The sequence below is a fragment of the Gopherus flavomarginatus genome, chromosome 3, assembly GCF_025201925.1.
Source record: "Gopherus flavomarginatus isolate rGopFla2 chromosome 3, rGopFla2.mat.asm, whole genome shotgun sequence".
Lineage (NCBI taxonomy): Eukaryota > Metazoa > Chordata > Testudines > Testudinidae > Gopherus > Gopherus flavomarginatus.
Window position 1 is genome coordinate 117,450,052 of NC_066619.1, and position 19,438 is coordinate 117,469,489.

Sequence of the window (19,438 nt, forward strand, 5' to 3'; positions counted from 1 at the left end):
AGCCACCCAGCAAAGTACAGCTAAAGAATAAGCTGTTCAGTAATTCTGTACATACAATGTACATATACCCCAATCCCTGGAAAACCCTGTTTCTCCCATTCCTGTTGTCAACACTCACAAATGCACAAGAAATAGATGGGCACTGAAGGTCAGCAGATGCTATTGGTACTCCTTGGCCTGAGCAGTTAGCTAATGTTCAGGCCTTGGTGGGTTCTTTCTGTTAGGAGGGGAAATCTGATACGAGTCAGGTATTTCTTTGGTACAGTACTGGTTATTTATGAAGAAATCACACAGAGTCCTATTTCCCTGAATATAGTAGGAACAAATGGTTTTCTTGCTCACAATTTCCAACCCTACCTTTCCAACCAGTCCTGTGCCCCAAGAAGCTTTGTCTCTTGGTTTCCTCCCAGGACCATTATCACCACTGGTTCCCTTATCTGCCACTCTTTTTTTCCTCTCTGGTTGCTTTTTACTGCTCTTCTGCCTCTGGATTTCCAAGACCTGCATTTGCAATCAGTCCAAAGGAAATCCCTCTTATTCTCCCTGAGCTAGGTTCTTCTCAGGCCTTCTCACTTGGCCAAGGCTTTGGGTGGTGGCTTCTTTTGTTTTAGCTATCACTACACAAAAGGACATCTATTTTCTCCTTCATATAGCCTGAATGAAAGATGCTCAGTACACCCATTGGCTATAACCGAGTCTGTAGCTGATGGCAGCCATTAACTCTTTCCAGCAGATTGTAAAAGTTGAAGCGTTTTGATACATTTCCCATTTAAAAATTCAATGAGATCAATACATTCCTGCAAAACATTTCAATTTCATCCCATCAGCCTTTTCCAATGGAAAACAATTCTGTTCAATTTTTTTTTGACTAGCCTTATGTACAAGTTATTGGCCTTCATGAAAGAATTGCTGGGTGACATTGTCTGACCTGTGTTACGCAGGAGGTCAGACTACATGGTCCTCATGGTCCCTACTGCATTAAAATCTATGACTAGGAAGGTTAGGAAAGTTACAGGAGCATAGGAAGCAGTAAGAGTTTAGTAGCGCTAATATCAGCCCCATGTACTGATATGCCCTAGGAATTATTTAGGAGGTCAAACTAGATGCTTAAAATGGTCCCTTCTGGCCTTGGAATCTACGGTGATACAAACTGTTTTCAGTGTGTGTTAAGAAAAAGATCAAGCATTTCAGCACTAAAGCCCACCCTTTATGCCAATAAGATTTACTATGAATTTACTATCTATAAATTATTTTAAAATACACCTAATAGAAGACTGCTTTTTCAGCTACTGGAGTCACATGATTGTGGATTAACCAGCTCCCATCTCGCTCAGGCCAGCATGAAAAACCATCCTGGATATCTGGTCATGCAGAGACACTGCAGAGCCTACTTTTGGCACTTAAGGCATTTAGTCCCCTTTCACGCCTGCACCTTAACCTAACCTAAACAAGGATGATTGAAGTGCAATGCATGCCTCATTAAATTTTGTGTTTGTTAACTCCAGAAGCCAAGCAGGTTTAGAGCACCTATGTTCTGCAAGACAGCAGCCTTGTTCCAATTAAAGTAACATACAAGCTGTCAGGAGCGACACGAGGGTTTTTGGTGCCCTAGGCTCACCAGTCCCGCGGCTCCGGTGGACCTCCCGCAGGCGTTCCTGCAGATGGTCCGCTGGTTCCACGGCTCCGGTGGACCTGCCGCAGGCGTGCCTGCGGATGCTCCACCGGAGCCGCGGGACCAGCGGACCGTCCGCAGGAACGCCTGCGGGAGGTCCACCGGAGCAGTCTGCCGCCCTCCCAAATCCTGGCACCCTAGGTGACAGCCTAGGTTGCCTAAATGGAAGCGCCGGCCCTGCAAGCTGTGAAGGTGAAACTGGCAGAGCTTATTCTCTCCTGGGGCTAAACAGCTCTGTTTTTGTCTCCTGGGGTTTTTTTAAACCTCCTTATTGCTCAAAAATACCCCTAGGAAATTAAATATAAAAATTGGGGTTAATGTAATGTTAACTTTGTGAAATCAAGTACTCAGAGTCTTCAGTTCCAAGATGCAGATCTTTGATGCCTTGTAAATTCCTTTTGAACTGTTGCAGTGGTGCAAAAACTGAGAGCTGGCTTACTGCAGCAGCTAAAGATTCTCTGATCAAACAGAAATCCTGACTGGGGAGTCCTCAGAGACTTACCACCACCCATTACTGGGGTGGGCTAGGAGTGCGCCAGGGAGCTGTAATGCAATCACCTAGCACAGCTGGGGATCAAGCACAAGGCTCCCATTCCAATATTAACATATGGAGTGTGTGCTACTCCTTTTATTCCCCCTTGATAGACATACATTTCAGGGTCTTACTGACTTATGCAATACATTGTTTGCAGTGTTGTTGCAGCTGTATTGGTTCCAGGATATTAAAGAGACAAGGTGGGTGATATTACCTTACCCACCTTGTCTCTTTGTATACAACAGGTGCATTTAGGAACTGCATGAATGGGCAAAACTTCAGGCATGTGGATAGTGACATGGAGACTCTTCAGATGGGTGAAGTTAATCACATACACAAAGCTTTGCAGGATCAGGCAGATAATGGATGATTGCAGTTGGGCACACTAAAAAGGCCATAGGTATTTTAGGTACAGAAAATGAGCTGTGAAGCAAACACAGATATTTTCAGTAATGTGAGGCAGAACATCCTAGCCCAGTGAATTTATTCTTGTATCTTTTCAAGTTTGTTCCTATACAAAAGTCCTGCTTAAAGCATATGTGACTGTTGTCAGAATAGTTCAGTGAAAATGAAATTTATGACTAGTCTACCAAGATGCAGCAAAAATTTCCAGCAATAAATCTGCTTAATCAACTTTCCAGAGAGGAAACAAATATTAACACAATTAGAATATTCAGTGGGAATAATTTACTACTCTATTATGTTCTGCAGATGAGTATGGTGTTCCCATTTCCTAGCTTCAATCTCTCCTATGCCTATGTACATGAACACACATTCTCTCTCAACATACCAGCTAGTTCTCTGGGCAAAAGAGTGTCCTCAGAAAGCGGTTAACAGAGGCCATTTCCAACCTCTGATATCCTGTACTGATAACAGTAAAAATTTGTTAGTGACAGCAAGATGAAGGCTTTCTGCTTCCAGTAACTGTATTTGTTAAATGTTGTACATTTCAAAGAATAGGCCAGAACCTCATCTGGAGTAAATGAGTGTAATTCACTTGAAGTCACTGAGGGTATGTTGATTTACATCATCCGAAGATTTTACACAGTATTATAATTTCATTGGAACTTGTTAAAAATCACTCTAGACAATGGAGGCTCAGGAACCCAAGACTTCACAGATTTGCTACTTCTAGGATTTTTTTGTTCTGAATTAGGGCTTATCCTGTCCTGATTTTACAATGGTTTGTATTGTTTCGTTATAATGAAACTAGAGTTGAGTCTGATCCAAAATTTCAGAGCAAAACAAGTCTTTGAGGAAGTGCAGATCAGGCTTATTTGCAAATGAAATGTCATCAGGATTTTAAAGAGAGGAAGCTTTGGAATCAAAATTTGTCCATGAAAAAACAGCCTGGCCCTTCATCCCTTGGTCAGATAAATAGTTCCATTTAAATCAATGGGAGCATCCTTATGACTATAAAGAGCTACAGGATTGGCCTGCACTGAGGCCCTGCTGCACTGGCAAATTTAGATCCCTCCCAGATCACACAGGTTGGACTTAAATACACAAAGCAGACACAAGTTAGGGTACTGCAAAGTAACCCCCCCATCCCCCTCCCATTGAGTTGCAAAAGTTTAGTAGCTTCAGAAGAATCACACAGATTCTGTGGCTCTTTCTTTTGCTTGCTTGCTTGCTTTCCTTACTGTGGCTACTCCTAAGCAGGAGCGGCTTCAGGCACCAGCATGCCAAGCGCGTGCCTGGGGCAGCAAGCCACTGGGGGCGCTCTGCCGGTCGCCGCAAGGGCGGCAGGCAGGTTGCCTTTGGCGGCATGCCTGCGGAGGGTCCGCTGGTCCCGCGGCTTCGGTGGACCTCCCACAGGTGTGCTGCTGAATCCACGGGATTAGGGACCTCCCGCAGGCAAGCCGCTGAAGGCAGCCTGCCTGCCATGCTTGGGACGGCAAAATACCTAAAGCCGCCCCTGCTCCTAAGAACTTCCAAATTTGGAATAACTATGAAACATTTTGTCTGTGTGTTCTGGTTTTCTTTTTTTAAGTAGTAAAGATTTATAATTCCCTTGAGACCAGAAACTATTTTAGGAATACCGCTTGTAGTCAAAATCTAGTCTCCAGGTATAACAGGATTTTCACTACAACTGGTCATAGAAAAACAGGGGATATTATATTCCACTGGCATATGCAGTTCCACTGAAAGTGAAACACTTCACATCTTCAGTCATTTTGCTGGAATTTTTTTTTAGAAAAAATGGTGTGTGGGTGGGTTCTCATAGTGTCAAAATGTTTTGTTTTCATCTGTAAATGTTTTATCGCACATTACATTCATGCCCATTGTCCCAATGCAATAGAAAATAGACTGGACATTTGAGATGAAAACGTTATATTAGGAAAAAATTAGAAACATTTGGTCACCTATGCTGTTAATACTTTTTTCATGTGATGCTAAATCACTGGCAGTGGAGGTAATCATACCAGATTCAAGCCATTATATATTTTCTAACAATGCATCCCTTCCCTCTCTCAAACTAGTTGGTATTATTGATTGATAACAGTAATAATAATTGGCTCGGTAGTTTTATATGTTCTGAATGGGTGAACTGGGAAAACGTTATCTCCCCATCCTCATCTGCATAAGAACAAGGGGAAAGAAATTAAAACCCGCATGGTAATCACTGAAGCATATGAAGATGGTTTCAGCTGATTAATTTTTGCATCTGGTCCTAACATTTCTGCTGCTTCATAGTTTCTCATTGTGGAGTCACAACTGAGACTAATGAGATTGTTCTGAGTTCGTGTATCCTTTGGGGAGTTTCAGCATGGCTTTATTCCCTTTCAGAGTTTTGGTTTTCCTGTGTTTCCCCTCATAACTGCCCATATAATGCATATCCACATCTATTTCTGTTTCTCTCTCTCTCTCTCTCTCCATATAATTTCTTTTTAACTGAGTATTTATATCCATCCTTAAGGCAATATTAATTTGGAAAAGTAAAACATTGAAAAGTCAGAAACATTAACTTTTGGAGTTTCCCTCTGCATTGCTAACTTAGCCAGGTTGCGTAATATCTATTCTGTAGTTAAAATACTTTGGGCACTTAAAAGGTTCAATACAGATCTCGGAGCACTCCCCACCTTAAGTGTAAGGAGTGTTTGTGAAAACTCATCTAGTTTAAAAATCAGAATGAACCCTTTAAGCCTGCAGAAAAATATGATAAGAATGTGCCATTCTGAATACATGCCAGGATCCAGTGAGAAAAGAAGATGGGTTTGCAAGAAAGCAGGCCAGTCTGTTAAGAAAAACATAAGAAAGGTAAATGAAAGTTTATTGGAAAAATTCAAAGAAGAAAGGAACCTGACCAAATAAGTGTAAAGGAAATACACAATAAGAAATGTCTATGTTTATATACACTTTTTTGGGCAAAGGCCAGCGTTCATTATTTAGGCAATCTCCCACTGACTTCAGACTTCCCTTCTGCTGCAAATAGGAACTCTAGAAAAGTAGCTGGGTTACTCTGTTATGGTCCCTTGAGTATGTTAAGGCTCTCAGTTTTGTTTCTTGATCTACAAAACACATTGTCAGAATAGGAAAGTTAAGAGGAGAAAAGAAATACTTTGGAGGAAGATGGAGACATTTTATGATCCATTTTATTATGGACTATTGGGTTTGAGAAAAAAAAGCCAGGGTTAGGAAAACAATCAAATATCATCCTCTTGTGTTAAATATACTTAGAGTAAAGGAAAAAAGGCTACATTCTGATACAATATCATTCCCCAAAGTAATCTAATTATTCAGAATATTGTCTTCTGAAGGCTGAACTTGAGGGAATGACCATGGGCCTGGTATTTCCCCACAAGTGAGCAAAAATATCCTCTCTACATATGAGACAATATCACAAGCTCAGAAGTACCTCATTTTCTTCCACAATACTAATGCCAAGTCACAAAGAAGCTTACTAAAGGGTTACTTTAATTAAAAACATAAAAGGATTAATATACTGGAATACTGAATAATAACCTCAACAGGTTAATAAATCAGTTGTGTTAAATCATACAGTGCAATCTTAAATCTTCGCCAGTGCCAACAATCGCTGTCAGTATTGCCATTTTGCCATCAAGAAAGAGCTAATTTATGCACCAGTTCTAAGAAAAAAACTTCCTTTGTCAGGTGTTGTAAAAAGGATCAGGATTGTGCACATATTTCATATTCATCGTTTCCTTTTCTCTCGCACCATTTCTGAGACTATATACCTAGACTTACATATATATAGTAAGAAGGGTTGCTGGAGGCATAAATTTTGATTAGTAACATAACTCAGCTAAGCATTCTCTTTGAAAAGAATTAGCAATCCAGGCAGGATATCACAAAGTGCATTTCAATAAGAATACTTTACAAGGCAAATTACAAAGGAGACTATAATTACCAATTTTGAACAATGTTTTTCAGGTTTTTCCTGTAGATAGGGAGAACTCTGTTGGGAAAATTGGCTCAGTGTAAATTTATGAACTGCTAAGCCTGCTTCTCTGATAGATGAACAGTAAATCACCCTTTCAATCTTGGTTCACAGCACATGCACCATGTCAGATGTCTCATGTGTGCTTATAGTTTGTGATAAAAAGGTCTCTCAGGACTTCTACTTTTTTTAAGCTGATCTGGAACAAAGACTTCTGTACCAGGAGCTAGACAATATTTCAAATCTAAATCAAATATTCTCTCAGTAAAAGTTGATAATGGAATATCTTTTTATTTAAAAAAAACAATTGGAGGGAAATTTCATTATGAACATGTGGTTAAACAACAGCAACTGTAAAATACAAAACATGACCTTCAACAAAACATGAAGTTAATGAAGAGGCAGATTAATATCTCAAAGGATGTCAATGCGCTCATGCTACTGGGAATAAGCTAATTGCTTCAGGGTTCAGGAAGCACCCCCTTTACTGCCCAAATAGTAAGGTGCTCCCCCCTTATTTTGAAGAATTGGTTATTGGTCATTGCTGGAGACAGGACATGGAAGTAGATGGCTCAATCGACTGATGAAGAGCGTTAGATCTTATGTTCTTATAGAGTAGAAAAGATTCTACCAGAGAGGTCTTGTAGCAGAAAAACGAAGAGCAGAGTTAAATCTGAGTCAGTTTGTCCATTTTGGGGGATTCTCTGCTTCCAACACATGAGAAAATAGTGCAGCTCCAAGCCTGGTAAAGAGTTAATACTAGTATAGGAGGAACAAATCTGAGACTCCTATATTATTTCTGGGCCATCTGAAGACTAGGGCCCATTTCAGCAAAACACATGCTTCTATTTAAACACATATGTAAGTGTTTTGCTGAATATGGATGGAGTTAATCACATGCTAAAAGTAAAGCAACTAGCTAAGTGTTGTGCCGATTAGGGCCCAGTACAGACCTGATCTCTCAAATGTTTTATTGCTGTGTTGGTGATGGTCAGGGAGGACAAACCCTGAGTCTCTGCCAAAAAGGCACTCTTTAAAGAGCAAGAAAACTGTAGCTAACTGTGAATATATGTGGCAAAGATGAAGTGGGGGGAAGAAGAGAGGGGTCTAAAATGAAAAGGCGGACAATACCTCATGCTTGGAAGAGATCTTCTATGAAAACAGCTCAATAAAAATATCATTTAAAGTAGACGCACAATATTCCAAACACAGCTTTAAAAACCTCTTTGGCGCATAAGATTGAGACGTTTGATGAACTAAGCGTATTTGTGAATTGGGGAATTTACTCAATTCAGCTAGATACAGAAGAAAGTCTCATTGACCGTAAGAGGAAGCAGAGCAGCAACTGCAGATGGAACTGAGAGAGCACAATGGAGTGTCGAAACAAAAAAAGTTAATCGAACGGGATAGCTGAAAAGACCTACAATAGGACCCAAAACCTGTGACCTCTAGGTTGTTGCCATGACTCTACTGAAGACTGTTAGCGATTAAAACTAATTACAACTGAATGGTTGTTCAGTGGCATATGTAAAATGTATCAGTTTATTGTAGTGCAGAACTGTGCAGGAAGTATAGTTACGGGGAAGATCTGATCTGCCGATTGTGATGGAGGAGTAAATTTTAGGGGGGAAGAGAGCCTGGAAATCTGGCCCCTTTCCTAAGACTAGGGTCAGAACGTGATGTTTGCTCCATGGCAGATGGTGGTAGTACTAGTGGTGACGTGTGTGCATGTCTGTCTCTGAATGGAGAGGAGTGTATATATTGCTAGATGGCTTCATTTCTCATTTCCTTGCTTTTGAGGTTTTGTGTTAGGTATGCTACGGAATGCAGAAGCCTTAATTTATACACACCTAAATGTACATGCGTATGCAGCAGCAATTCTAGATCAAGCTGGCAAGAGCTCACAGGACAATGCCCACTTCTGCCAAAAAAGTGGGGACGGCTGGGACAGGGTTTATAAAAGGGACTGTCCTGGCCAAAACAGGATGTATGGTCAACCTAATCATTCCCTCAGCATCCTTGCTGCCTGTCTCTGTTCTCTTTTCTCCTCCCAAATTGTCTTCTCTTTTCCACTCCCTCCCCTTTGCAAGTCTCATCCTTCCTTTCTGAGCACTCATATTTTTCCTGTATCTTTTGTGCCTCCTCCACCACTGTGCCGTGCTGTTTGCACAGAATCTTAAAATTACATTCTCATTGCTGCTCAGCAGCCTCTATATCACTGTTCTAAAGTGGCAGATCAGATAGCAGCTGTCCTCTCCACACAGCACCTTCTGAAGGGATGATTCATCAAAGCCTGGAAGAAGCAGCCCTCACCTGAGGCAGTGTTAGTGCAAGTACAAGAACGCTAGCAAAGAGACTAGAAAATCTGAGATATATCATGAAGTATCACATAAGTTAGAGAATCCCTTGATTTTACTTTTTGCCTAATTGTAAATCCTAGTCAGTGCAAGTTAGCACAGCTCTGTTGAAGACAATGTAACAACACTGGTTTGCACCTGCAGAGAATCTGGACCATAATTCATTCCCCAAGCCTTCACAAAATATGGAAACAATACGTATAAGTAGAGCTGGACAAATAACTGATTTTTTGGTTCACTGGCAGTTCTGAAAAACAAAAGAAAGAAACAAAATGGGCCTGTGACACACCAAATTTCAAAGTTCTGAAAAAGTCCAGCAAATCAAGGAGTCCATTTCAGGTTGTACTAAACATACTGTTCGACCCAAAATGTTTGTTTCTGGACATTTTTAAAGAGCTAGGTTCATGAAATGGGTGGACACAGAGGAGTTGGTGGTGATTGTGCCCTACCCTTCTTTATATCCGATAGCTGAGAACCACTCTGGAGCAAGGATCTGAATCCAGGTTTCTCTCCTCCAAGGTGAGCACCCTAACCCCCAGGTTATAGAATCATTCCCATTTTCTCTCCATTCCAGCTAATATTTTATACAAAGGGAAACAGATTCAAGAGGAGAGATTCAGAGAGATCAATCCCAGAAAAGGCCCCCCGGCCAAAGCTATTTGGTAAGTTTATGAACAAGTCTCATGTCAACTGCAATTAAAGTTTTTGGTGAATAAACAATTTGTCTAAATTTTTTTTGCCCAGCATTACTAAGTACAGCGAACTGGCTTCCAGAAGAATAATATGGTATAGTGTCAGACTAAAGGAGAAACATTCATTGAGCACTGGACAATGACAAACCTAGTCATGAACAAAACTTTTGTGGGCTAGATTCTGATACTTTTATTCTGGGAGTTAACTCATTGATGTAAATGGGCCTGCTCTTGGAATAAAAAATGCTAGTGAACATGCATAAGAGTATCAGATTCTGGCCCTATACATTTCATAATGTGAACGTGACTCTGAAGAAAAGCAAGGAGGTAGCACCGAGATTTGAAACCAAATTCCTCTTTTTAGAGACTGGCCATTTGTAAATCCATCTATTCCCTTTTTTGAGTAGAGGGAGATAGAAGGGCAATGATCTAGTGACATAGGGCCAGATTCTGCAATCCCTGCACATGTTGAGTGGTACTTAGATACGGTCTGAACTGCAAGTAGGCCAGATTCTAATTTTACATTACTCTGAGAGGGCAGCGTAAAGTCTTTACACCCATATTAAGGCCCCTTTTAACTATCAGAATAGTATAATGGGTCTTCAGTATACATGTAAGGGGACTGTTAGCCCCTTACTAACATTCAGTGGGGGTGTTTTGGTTGCTAGCTCCCAGCACTAAAAGGGGAGGGATTGATGGCAAATCAGGACCCTGAGACTGACAGTCCCCAGGAACAATGGCGAGAGGCCAATGCTCCAGGTCAGCCTGATTGACAGGGCGGGCAGGCTAATCAAAGAGACAGAAGGCCAGGGGGGGGGGAAGCTGAAATTGCCTGGGTCTGACAGAGTGAGGCTGAGCTAAGGCGAGAGCAGGGGCCCAAGCTAAGCTGCTGGAGCAGAGCTGCAGCCCAAAAAGCCAGAGCACAGCCCAGAGAGAACAGACCTGCCCTGGGAGCAGAGCTGCAGCAACCAGAGCCAGAGGGGCCAGACAAGCAGCCTAGGAAGCAGGTGAGAGCTGACAGAGAGTCACAGAAGCAGCCTGCAGAGCAGACCTGCCCTGGGAGCAGAGCTGTGGCAACTGGAGCCAGAAAGGCCAGAGAAGCAGCCCAGGGAGCTGAAGGCAGAGCAGCAGCAGCGGCGCTGAGGCAGAGTGGAGCTGGAGCTGGGGCTGGAACAGTCCGGAGCTGGGTGCAGTGAGCAGCTCGGGAGAGCGAGGGGGACGCTGGGCAGTGGACCCAGCACAGCGAGACGACTCAGCCAAGAGGCTCTGCAGGCCAGACTTGGAGGGGGATCATAACCCTGACAGAGCAGGGGTGACACTGGGGAGAAGGTCCTGCCACCCAGAGCCTGAGAGTGTGTGGCCACTGCCAGAGCAAGTGTCCAACCCTCAGCGTCCCTGCAGCACAGCCAGGGCCTGAGAAGGAAGCCTGGGACCTACAAGGAACAGACTGAAGTGCCCTGATGTCCAGAGACACTGTTTGTGATAGTCCCTGCCACAGAGCGGGGTGATGTGTTTTCCTTTAACCTTTCCCATTTTTCCTTATTCTTTTTAAAAATTAATTGTTCATTAAATAACTTGTATTTGCTTTAAATTGTATGATGTGATCAGTGGGTCATGGAGGTGCGCAGTGCAAAGAGAGTACCCCAGAGTGGGGACACCCTAGCCCCTGTCCTGGGTGACCACAGCAGGGTTGGGGGTTGAGCCCCCCAGGAATCCTGGGCCCAGCCTTGTTGGGGTTACAAGGACTCTGCCAGACAGGAGAGTGGAAGGGGAGTCCTCAAGGGCAAGGAGAACTCTGGGTAAAGGAAGTAGGAGCGAGGACTCAGATTCTTTCGCTAGCCCACTTCACCGGGGTAGTGCAGAAGCCAGGAAAGTTCCCCACAATAGCGGGACCATTCCCCCGCTTACATGCACAAGAATCTGTCCACAAGGAAGTATTTCTCTGAGTAGGCCTTCCTCAATGTGGATCGGAATTGCAGAATTATATCCATAACAGGGCAGAAAGACATTACGGAAGAAGAAAAGACAACCAACTGTTTGGTAAATACTGATAGAAGGGGGAGAAAACAAGCAAACAGAAATCTTAGTAGCTTTGCGCAGTGGCAGTATCATAGCCAATGAGGTTAATCCGAGGCGTGATTATTGCTAGTTGAAAACTTTTCCTGCTGGAATAACACCAGGGGAATGCTCTCTAAGGGATGTGGAAATCTAAGAATGTATAGAATTCGATAACATTTTAACATGAAAGTGCTAGGGTCAAAAAAAAAAAAAAAAGAAAACTGTTTTCCTCAAGGAAAGCTCAATACTCACATAAAACTGAAATCTTGGCTACCAAACTGATACATGTATTTACACTAGGAGGATAAATAGTACGGTATAACTAATTATAGTATTTACTGATTAAGTGTTCCCAGCTCACCCTCTCTCTCTTTTATTCAGATCAGTGTGCTTAAAAACACACATTGACAGAGCAAGGTTAATGACGACAAATCACGATTACAGGTGCAAATGAAATCCTTATTATATATTGCCTGTTTCATAAATATCAGACATCCAAGGTCAGGACAAAATGTAACTTATTTTTACAAGCACAAAATGAAGGAAGATAAGCATTTGAAATTGGAGGGACCCGTACATGGCAAAATAATGTCTTAAGTGGCCACTTAGAAACACATTCCTTAAATGAAAACGATATCATATTCCACGATCTGTTGCACAGCAGTAGTTTAAAGATCATTGCATATTCTTGTCAGTACTTTGCCACATCTTTTTTTAAAAATCAAATTATTTTGTTTATGCCTTAAATGACAATTGGCCAAATTCATCTCTCTGTGATTCCAATGACTTCAGTGGCATTACACCAAGGATGAGTTGGAGCCACTATGTTCTGTTCATGCTGAGTTTCTTACTTAATGTTGCAGTGACAAGTGGCTATTGCAAAAGGACAAATCACCTCTCCACTTGGAGTAAATTTGATTATTTAAACACACTGGCCATTTCAAAATGTACATACTGATGTGTAGTATGAAAGAATGGCCTGTGCACTAGAGTGAGACTCAGGAGATCTGGGTCCAATTCCTAAATAAGCCACAGAGTTCCTGGGAACCATGGCAAGTCACTTGGGGCCAAATTTTCAGGGTTTAAAACACCCACAGCTGGGACCACACTTTCAGAAGAGCTCAGCATCCAGAAGCTCTCATTTTGAAAACTATGTACATTTTTTTCCAATAAATCAACATCCAATATGCTGAGTTGTTTTGAAAATCTGTCCAATTACTTTTCCTATGTATTGAAGTATTTTGTCCCAAAATTGCTCTGCAAGACTCAGTCCCTCAGTTATTTCTCTGTTCTTTACTCAAATTCTATCAGGACCTTGAATAAATCTTTCTTCTGCTACCAGGTCCTCTTTCTTCTCCAGTCCCTTCTTTTTGCTTTTACATCTGTTTAAATGCAAATATTACACATCTGTGATACGAACTTGATTTTAGTTAACTGCAGCTGTTCTAAAATGTCTTTTCCTCTAAATGAAATCTATGATCTCCACCAGGGTTCCTATTCTGGGAAAATACACACATTGAACAGAAAAGTGTCTTGACCTTCAAGTCCCTGCCTTGACTTTCTTTTTAATTGTTGTTCTGACTCCATCCTGCAGCCCTGTTTGGATAAGGACACACTCAGCCTTTTGCTTTAAGGGGAGGAACCTAGCTTTTAGATCAATTAGCTACTCACCATGTCAACCTCTCAAAAGGTCACACAAGCAGTGCAAAATGCTTTCCTCGCCAGAAATGCCAATAGGAACACAAACTATCATAGGTTCAAGCTTTAAAATCTACTCTGTGTGAGGGGCAAACATCTCTCACCCTGCACTATCCACCTTTCCATATCTTACTATTAATTAGTGTATTAAATAAAACAAAGAGTATTAATGAGCTGTTTCGAGCCATGACATACAGCATCTGCTGTGCTGTAATTGAGCTGTGTTATGTCAAGAAACAGCTCATCCATACTATTTGTTTTATTTAATAAACTAATTTATTATGGGATGGATTCCACCTTTAGGCACAGCCCAAGCAAAGGCTGGTGTGTGAACTGTATTGTGACTCAAACACCCAAGTCGCAATTACTCCTCCCCTGTTTTCTCTTTACTCCACTGGGTCTATACCGGCAGTAAATGTCAATAGAGTAGCACTGGTGAGCAAGCAGGATGAAAGAAGCTGTTAAGGTTCTGATTATTCCTCAGCATTATAGTAAGGACTTCTTGAGTTCATATCCCAGCTCTGACCATGACTCCTGTTTCTGACCTATGGAAAATCACTAACCTCTCTGCCTCAGATTCTCTGTCTGTTATAAGTACGCCAAGCTCTTATATAGTGGTTTGCATCAGTAGATTTCAAAACACTTTACACAGAGAGGTTGGTATTGTGGAGTGGCTTTCAAACCAGACAGAGCTCTTCTTCATATCTGGGAAACTAACTCCAAGACCTGAAGTAGAGCTCTGTGTAAGCTCAAAAGCTTGTCTCTCTCACCAACAGAAGTTGGTCCAATAACAAAAGTATTACCTCACCCACTGTGTCTCTCTAATATCATGGGACCAACACTGCCACAACAACACTGCATATAATAAGAAACATGGCATAACAGACACTAATTTATCAGAATAGCAGCACTTCGACCCAGATCACACACTAGCAAAAGTGAGAATGCAAGGAATTTAAGTGACAGGAATGTAGCCTATATACTAGCAGTACAGACATCGAGCACATACCAGGAAAAACCTTCACAGCCTCAGACACTGTTTAGAGCCCCTATTAAGCAGCCCATAAGGGAAAAAGAAAAGGCTTTAGAGAAAGATGACAACTTTTACATTGACCTTGCCCTGGCAGCAATTCCAGCATTTGGCAGATGAACAACTAAAGGCTGAAACATGTCAGAAATGTACTGAACTTTGCCAAAGAGAGTGGAGTTGGAGGAGAAATTTCCAATAGACCTTTCACCATATTGGCAGGCCCCAAATGACCTTCACATGGTCGATGGTCTACTTCTGAAAAGCTAGTACGTCAGAAAGAGATGCTTTTCAAAGTTCATGAAGGACACCAAGGTATAAACAAGTGCAGGACATGAGCAAAACAATCTGTATGGTGGCCAAATCTGAATTCAGACTTTAGTAGACGACTGTGAAGTACGTAACAAGGAATGACAAACTCAACCGACTAAACATTACTCTACAAAGCTACCTCTCAGAACTTGGCAGTGGGTAGCAACTGACTAGTTTTTATGGAAAGGACACACATACTTTAGTGTAGCTGATTCAGGGCCGGCTCTAGGCACCAGAAAACCAAGCACGTGCTTCGGGTGGCACATTTTCAGGGGCAGCATTCTGTCCATCTTTTTTTTATTATTTTTTTTGCTTCGGGCCGCAAGAGCCTAGAGCTGACCCTGGCAGCAGCAGCATGTCGTGCGCCGGGTGTGCCCTGGGGCTGCTGCGGTTCGTGCCAAGGGGGAGCAGCGCCCACACCTTGTGGCTGGGCCGGGCAGGCTCCGCGTGGGGGTGTCATAACATTTTTCCCAGATCTAGACCTTAGCGTCCAAAATATGGGTGTTAGCATGAAAACCTCCAAGCTTAGTTACCAGCTTGGACCTGATAACGCTGCCACCAGCCAGAGATTTATACAGTGCCTAGCTCACTGTGGTCTCCCCAAAACCTTCCCTGGGGGATCCCAAGACTCAGATTCCTTGAGTCTCACAACAAAGGGGAATAAACCATTTCCCTTCCCCCTCCTCCCCTCCAGGTGTTCCCTCCCTGGGTTCCTGGAGAGATATGCAGAAGCAAGCTCCGTGAATCTAAACAGAGGGACTCCACCCTCCCTGTTTCCAGTCCTGGAAAACACAAGTACCGAGAGAGCTAATCTCTCTTCCCCCCCACACCCAGAGGGTATGCAAAGTCAGGCTAGTAAATCTAACACAAAGAGATTTTCCCCCTGACTTCTTCCTCCCACCAATTCCCTGGTGAGCTGCAGACTCAATTCCCTGGAGTCCCCACTAAAGAAAAACTCCAACAGGTCTTAAAAAGAAAGTTTTATATAAAAAAGAAAGAAAAAGGACATAAAAATGGTCTCTCTGTATTAAAGTGACAAATACAGGGACATTTGCTTAAAAGAAAAAAATGAATAAACAGCCTTATCCAAAAAGAATACAATTTAACACATTCCAGCAACTACACACATGTAAATACAAAAGAAAACAATATAAACCTATGGTCTTACTAACTTTGTACTTACAACTTGGAAACAGAAGATTAGAAAGCCAGGAGATAGAAAATCACTCTCATAGCCGAGAGGGTCAGACCCAAGACAAAGAACAAAGAACTCACACCCTAAAACTTCCCTCCACCCAGATGTGAAAAAGTCTTGTTTCTTGATTGGTCCTCTGGTCAGGTGTTTCAGGTTACTCCTTTCCAGGTGAAAGAGACATTAACCCTTAGCTATCTGTTTATGACGGGGACATTCGGGCTGGGGGCCACCCCGCAGTGCACACAGAGCAGCCTGCATGTGCCACAAGGTGGCCACCCTCCAGCGCTGCAGCCGGGGTTGGGTGAAGCAGCCCGAGCTGCCCAGGGACTGCAGCAGGGCGGCCAGAAGCAGCAGCAGCAGCGGGGCCATAGAGGGTGGGGCGCTGCCATGCTCCAGCACGGGGTGGTCCCCCAACTCTTCCCTCCTGGGTCCCAGATGGTCCTGGAGGCAGAAGCCCTGACTGGAAGGACCCTGGGCTGAGGGTTTACCCAGACCCTGCCAGTGCCAGACCAGCTGGAGGCGAGGGGGTAGCAGGCGGAGTAGGGGGGAGCCCAGTGCTGGGTGGCAGGGAGTGTGGGTAGGGGGAGGGAAGAGAGAGCCCAGGGCTGGAGCAGCAGGGAGTGTGGGTGGGGGAGGGCAATAGTGGTGGTGGGGAGGTGAGAGCCGAGGGCTGGGGTTGGGAACAGCCAAAAATCTTTTTGCTTGGGGCAGCAAAAAACCAAGAGCCAGCCCTGAGCTGATTACTTCTCCACATATATTGATTTGGCTATGCTTTATAGCCTTCATCAGCACAGCTCATCCAGAAACCAAAGTCAACACTTGAAAGACATGGAATTCCTGAAGTCCTCATATCAGATAATGGGCCTCAATTTACCTCTGAAACTTTCTCAGCATTTGCACAAGACTTTGATTTTGAACATCGGTACTGGTAGTCCACATTACCCCGCCTTCCCAGAGCAGAGCAATAGGGAGGTAGAGAGCAGTGCAGACATTAAAAAGCCTTCTGCAAAAATCAGTAGACCCATGAAATACACTAATGGCATAATGGTCAACACACTTGCACCTGGACTTTCTCCAGCAGAGCTTGTGATGGCAAGATGACTCAGGACACCTTTACCTGTGATACTGACAGTTTGAATCTAAGAGGTCCAACCTGAAGGAATTTAGAAAACAGGATGCTGAAATAAAAATTTAGCAGCAACAAAACTTCAGTGTTCAGCACAGAACACAAGTACAACCTAAACTGAGATGAGAGAACAAAGTTTGCCTCAACATCTCCCAGACATTTGGAACTGTTCTGAACTTGGTGGAAACTATCAGATCCTACCTAGTGGAAACTGTAGGAGGTCATCTTCAGTATTTCCCCACACAACAAAGGGGATCTGCATGGCAGGTACTCTGTTAGAAAGTGAGCCCCCTCCCACAGGCAGCTCCACATGGAAACTCAACAGAAGTGAGAACATGGTCTGGAAGACGTCAGACCACCTCAAAGACTTGATCTTTAGACTACTGCTCAGGTCTATTTAAATGGAATTGATAAAGAGATATATTCGCATAAATAGGTTTAAAAATTTGAAGTTTATTTGTAATTGTATATATACACACTGATTTATATTTAAAGTTTTAATCCTTTTTTGAGGGGGGTAATAAAGAAGGGGAGATGTGGAGTGGTTATGGTTCCTGGTCTTCCACAGTCACCAAACAGGATCAGAATGTATTGCATGAGGGAGCTTAATAAATAACACAAATTTAATGTTGGAGAGTTCTCAAGTTACTTCTTTTGGGATGGCTCTTTGTTTTGATCATCATGTACTACAATTATCCCAATTTTACAGGGGCAGGAACTGAGATACAGAGCCATCAAGTGTTTTTCTCCATGGTCGCCAAGCAGGTCTATGGCAGAGCCAGGAACAGAATGACCTAGGTCTCCTGAGTCCCAGTCTAGTGTTCTATCCACTAGGCCACACTGCCGCCCTGTAAAAAGAGTATATTAATTTACCTTATAGGGGAATTCTCCCACTCTTCTTCACACATAGAACCCTACTTTCCCAGTAGTCCTAGCAACTGGGGTTGCTCACAGAGTAAGAGGCAAAATCTGACTCTGTGCTAAGTATTGTAATAAACTGGTTATTGTCTATGTGTACCACTGCCCTCTACTGGATTGAATGAATACTTCTCAACTGCATGGCATCATTTCCTCCTAACAGAGTTTTCTCCTTTAGGTTGAGTTGTATAGACCAACACTTTTGGAATCCTCACTCCCAGGGAAGCTTTCTGTGGCCATGATATGCAAGTTGTGATGTTCCTGATGTCCAAGGCTTTATCACAGTGTTATTCATATTTCTCAACCTTCCAAAGCCCAAATGGGGACCAGCATGTGTGAGTGTGGGAAATGATAGACACAAATATTATTCATACAGGAAATTTGAGAATCTTCCTGTTGGTGTAAATAACCCTTTGGATAATCTCAGGTTCGCAATTGTCTATTTCTGACATAAGTTGCTTTCAGCAATAACAGCGAGGGCATGCCAAATGTATGAGAAACGTAGGTAAACTCTGGGATTAAAATTAACAGTGTCCCTTGGAAGGCGGGACACATTGGAGAAGCTCAGTCTTGTGTTTGTTCATGGAGAATAGAAAAGTTTTAACAGTCAGCAAGAGAGAGACTTAAGTATTGAATACAAATGCCCCTTGTTTCAAGCAAGCCTGATTTACTATATAGATTTTTTTTGAGTGTGTGTTAAAACCCCCAAACAAACACTCCTTTTCCATTTTGCTGTTGAACTCTTAAAATCATAAATTACAGTAGATTTGAGGGAAAAAATAGTTATCTTAAGTACTCGAGCATTTTTCCATTTTATTTTAAACAGAACATTAGCACAAATGTAACACAGGTATTGTGCAAATTGTCTTAAAAATTGCAGGGTTATTAAGCTCAAATGAGCAGGTTTTTGACAAAGTAATCTTTCTATAGAACATTCAAATTGTCTTTCTTCCATGCTGAGCCTAGGAGTTTATACCTTGGAGCTTGTGCACTTGGGGAGTCCTTATTCACATATCTAACAATGAAAATAGTGTAGAATATTCAAGAGAGGTATTTCTCGGCCAATCTACAAGCTTGTCTATATTCAGTGTTGTGCTAGTTTAAACTTAATGTGTGATTTAAGCCAGTGCTGCAAAAAAAGAACAAACAAAGAAAAAGGCCATGCTGATCTTATTTTGGTTTAAACCAGGCTTAAGCTATGCTTGTTTTGATTAAATTTAAATAAAATAAGAATAAACTGAAACAAACCACTCAAACTGAAAAAAGAATGTCTACTCGGGGTTTGAACCAGTTGAATGAAACCAGTGCAAACTTGAGGGTAGACAAAGGCTACCACTGCTACTAAAGAACAATAAAGCAGGGACACACTCTTGAATTCAAACTTTTGTTTCCCTTTGTGGAACTGACAGGAGTACTATGAAGGCCACCTGTTTAGCCCTTGAATAA

General features: G+C 42.4%; 1 protein-coding gene and 1 non-coding gene across 3 annotated transcripts in view; one reads left to right on the top strand and one right to left on the bottom strand.

Annotated features, from left to right (window-relative positions):
- The window catches only part of LINGO2 (leucine rich repeat and Ig domain containing 2), a 758,770-nt gene that overhangs the window by 316,744 nt on the left and 422,588 nt on the right, over positions 1–19,438 (bottom strand). The gene's annotated exons all lie outside the window — the stretch shown is intronic.
- On the top strand, positions 11,747–11,881 carry LOC127048533 (U4 spliceosomal RNA). The gene has a single exon (XR_007773720.1). It is a non-coding gene; the product is annotated as a U4 spliceosomal RNA (small nuclear RNA).